At 46.5% G+C, this 4470-nt stretch overlaps 1 pseudogene; it reads left to right on the forward strand.

Annotated features, from left to right (window-relative positions):
• The first annotated feature begins 645 nt into the window (after positions 1-645).
• On the forward strand, positions 646-2882 carry LOC125554183 (annotated as a pseudogene).
• The last annotated feature ends 1588 nt before the right edge of the window (positions 2883-4470 follow it).

The raw sequence follows: 4470 nt of genomic DNA on the forward strand, positions 1-4470 counted from the left end.
AGCAACCTCAACGGCAGACAACTAGCAGAGCTACATACAACGTCTAGTGACACAGAAAAATGGGAAGAACTCAAATTCGTGTGTAAATACTTCGTAAGATTGGAGATTTGGGGAGTCTTTCCCCTCCTTTACTCGTGTGTATTTGAGAAAAACATGTCGTGATCTAAGCTAAGTGCAAAAGCAAAAGTATTCTCTCGCATTCTTAGCTCGTTTTCATTTTCATGTAAAAAGAGATTAGCTCATACTCTCTCCGTTTCAAATTACTTGTCGCATAAATGGATGTATCTAGAACTAAAATACATCTAGATACATTCATACTTGCGACAAGTAATTCGGAACAGAGGGAGTACATGTCATGGTGTGCCGACTGGACAAACATATATGCCTAACCTTTGAATGATCAATGTATGTTGATTTCTTTTTTTTTGACAGAAAATGTATGTCGATTTCTAGTTTATAGAGAATTTACCATTTTTTAGTGGGCTTGCCATTTATAGTGTTTCTAGATCAATTTACCATTTCCAGTTTTTTTGTTTTGTTTGAGCAGATACCATTTCATGGATCCCATTTGAAAGACGCAACAACCCAGCAGCCCAGCCCAGCCCATTCCCGTACGCGATCAGCCACAGTCCACACGAGTCCATCATCTCTCCAACAGAAGAGAAGGGGAAAAGTGGGGAAAACTCCACGCCGCGGCAGCTTCCACCGCCGAATGCGCCCCCAAATCCAAATCCCTCCTCCACCAACCCCCAAATCCCCATGGCGACCAGGCGGCCTCCGCCGCAGCGCCGCCCCAGCTCTCCGGGGGCGCTGATCGACGACCTCATGCGCGTGCGCGGGGACGACCCCGCGAGCCTCGTCCGCGCCGCCGCCTGCTGCTGGAGCTGGCGCGGCATCATGTCCGATCCTGAATTCGCCCACGACTACCGCAAGTTCCACGGCGCGGCGCCCGTGCTGGGCTTCCTCTACAATGCAACCCACATGACAACCCAGACCGCAGTTCGCGGCGAGAGGCGTTGGTACTCCTCCCACTTCGTCTCCACCGCCACCTTCCGCCCGCCGGCCTGCCGGGACCGCCGCAAGTGGCGAGTCCTCGACTCCCGCCACGGCCTCGCCCTCTTCGACACCCCTAAGAGGCACGAGGACTTCGTCGTCTACGACCTCGTCACCGGCGAGCACTGGGAAATTCACGCCGATCCCAAGTGCCACTACTTCATGTGGTGACCCGACGACGACTACGACTTGCACGCGAGCCTACGCTGCAACGCCACACTGCGAGATGGAGGCTGGTCCCGGCGGAGCTGCGAGATGGACGCGACACAGGGTCATCGAGCTCAAATCATTGCTCCCCACTCCTGTCCTCTTGGACAACTTCGGCGTGACGCCGGTTGGTTTTGCTGAAGGTGTTGGTGTCATCTTCCCGAGTACAAACGCTGGGTTGTACACGATTGAGCTCAGTTCACGCCGAAGCAAGAAGGTGCACAGAATGCAAAGCATCGAAAAGGTCATTCCCTACATGAGCTTCTACACTGGAGGTATACAGAGAAACCACTTCTACTGTTTTTCAGACATGCACTTGAAGTTATGAACACTAAGCACACCATTGACTACTATTTCAGTGTGCTTGTGCTTCTAGCTTAGATTGTTGAATACGTCGCGAGTATGTAGCTTTTTTTCTTCTCATTTTTCCGCATAAGTAGATAGATACTGTATGCAGGTCCGCTCGCTTTGCTTGGTTTTCTGTTTGATAGCCATTATGTTCCTACGGCTACATCATGAATTAATCATCAACGAGCAAGGCATGTTGGCCATCTCTAGTTCATTCTTTTCCTATTCTAGTGGCGCACAATTACGAGAACATATCCAGTACTTTCTTTGTGTTCTCTTGCGACAAATCACAATATAGATAGATGTCATGCTATAAAATTCAGGATTCAAATTTAACCCATAGCTAGAGAAACAAAGAAAGACATACTCGGTTTTGACAGTAGTAGCTGGCAGCTGGATTGTCTGTTTCCCCCTTGGTGTCAACAGTTCTGGATGTCATTGCATTTGTAATTTCCTACAAACAGTTTTCACTGGAAGAAAGTTTTGTATACAATGATGGAATGAGTATTACCACGAATTCTATAAATGATTGAACATTTAAGCCGTGCCTATGTGTTAGTAGATATGAATGAGATTTGCAGGCTAGATCGTAGAGGCAAAATTAACAGACTTGGCTTTACGAAATTGTCCAGCCATGATCTAACGAACAAATTACATTGAAGTCTATATATTCATTCATACTTCTGCGTTGAGTCATGCCACAGGCCTGGCTGATTGTAGATAGCCATGATCAGGAGTTCAGGACCCTGGCCATGAGATTTTTATTGTCATGCTTCTTTTGGTGCTGATACAAACTAGAGGGAAAGTAGACATAAGTAGGCTCCTCTCTACTCATGATATCATCTTATGAAGCCTTGTCTCTTATGGTGCAGAATGGGGGCTGTTGCTGGCCTCTGATGAAGCTTCACCCGCAGTTGGTGGTGGTACAACGATATAACCAAATTGCATCAGGGCGATGGGATCTGTCTACTTTCGCTGCCCAGAAGCTTTTTGAAATGAACTTCGGTGTCTTCTGTTGCTGGTTGTGTTGGACAGTTTGGTTAGGGTTCATGCGCTTGGGCCGAAACTAAGTTGGTTGTTCTGGGTGTGTGTATTGTGTTGGACAAAGAGTCATGTCGATACTGATGGACAGGGGAGGTGGTGTTCAGAAAGATAAAAGGAACAGCCGAGGAACGGTTTATTTTCTCTCCTGAATTTGGTAACAGTGGCCCGTATGTTCCTATGGCTATATCATGAATTAATCATTAACAAACAAGGCATGCCGGCCATCTGTATTTCATTCTCCATGGTGGTGTTCTAATTTCCCTATTCTAGTGGTGCACTTACACGAGAACTTATAATTTATTTGTGTTTTCTGTTGACAAATCACTGCTAGGTAGACCATGTATATGCTATGCTATAAAATTCAGGATTCAAATTTAACCCATGGCTAGAGAAACAAAGAAAAGCAAACTCGGTTTTGGTTGTAATAGTTGGCAGCTGAGTTGCCCGTTTTCCCCTGGATGTCAACAGATTTGAATATCATTGGATTTGTAATTTCCTACAGAACAGTTTTCATTGGAAAAAAAGGTTCTTTGTACAATGCAAGTGGAAAGAGTATACTGTGAACTTTATAGATGATTGAACATTCAAGCCCTGCCTATGTATTACTCCCTCCGTCCCATAATATAAGAGCATTTTCGACACTATACTAGTGTAAAAAATATTCTTATATTATGGGACGGAGTAGTAGACCTGAATGAGACATGCATTTGTAGTTTAGATTGTAGAGGCAAAATTAATAGACTCGGCTTTCCCGAATTCTGCAGTCCTGATCTAACACACGAATTATGTCTAAGTCTACATATTCATTCATACTGTTGGATAATGAGCAACTTGCTCTTACTGAGGGCCAAAGGCCAGTACATATACATGTGTGACAAAATGCAGAAAAGCCCCTTATACAATGGGGATGTACACAATGAACTATACACATCTAACACCCCCCCCCTCAAACTCATGGTGGATCAACAACACTGAGTTTGGAGAGGAAAAATCCATGCTGCGCTCGAGTCTGTGCCTTCGTGAAGAAGTCAGCTAACTGTAACTCAGAGGGCACATAGTGAAGAGCGAGAGTCTGATCCTGCACAGCAGCACGCACAAAGTGGGCATCCACACCGATGTGCTTGGTGAGCTCATGCTTCACCGGGTCACGCGCAATACTGATAGCATCGGTACTGTCGGTCAGGAGAGGAGTGGAGGTAGTAGCAGACACACCAAAATCCTCAAGTAACCACCGTAACCAGATCACCTCAGCCGTCAACATAGCCATGGCTCGCAACTCAGCCTCTGTACTCGAGCGAGAAACTGCAGTCTGTTTCTTTGTCTTCCAGGCAATAAGAGAGCCACCAAGAAAGACACAGTAAGCAGACAGCGAGCGTCGATCAGAAGGATCACTAGCCTAGGTAGCATCAGAGTAGGCCTGGAGCTCAAGAGAGCTGGAGCGAGGAAAGAAAAGGCGTTGAGAGATCGTGCCACGAAGATATCGTAGAACACGGAGGAGGTGACTATAGTGGACAGAGGTGGGGGCTGAAACAAACTGACTCAGGATGTGGACAGGATAGGAGATGTCAGGACGCGTAACAGCAAGATAGACAAGGCTGCCAACGAGGTGACGATAGCGAGTGGGATTAGGAAGAGGGTCACCATTAGAGGCACGAAGCTGAACGTTGAGCTCCATAGGAGTCACAACGGTGCGCTCATCACCAAGAGCAGCGCGAGCAAGAAGATCCTGAATATATTTTTCTTGGGAGATGTAGAAACCATCAGGGGTCGAGGAGATCTCAATCCCAAGAAAATAGCGAAGTGGACCAAGATCAGTCA

This window comes from Triticum urartu, chromosome 4, assembly GCF_003073215.2.
Source record: "Triticum urartu cultivar G1812 chromosome 4, Tu2.1, whole genome shotgun sequence".
NCBI classification, from domain to species: domain Eukaryota; kingdom Viridiplantae; phylum Streptophyta; class Magnoliopsida; order Poales; family Poaceae; genus Triticum; species Triticum urartu.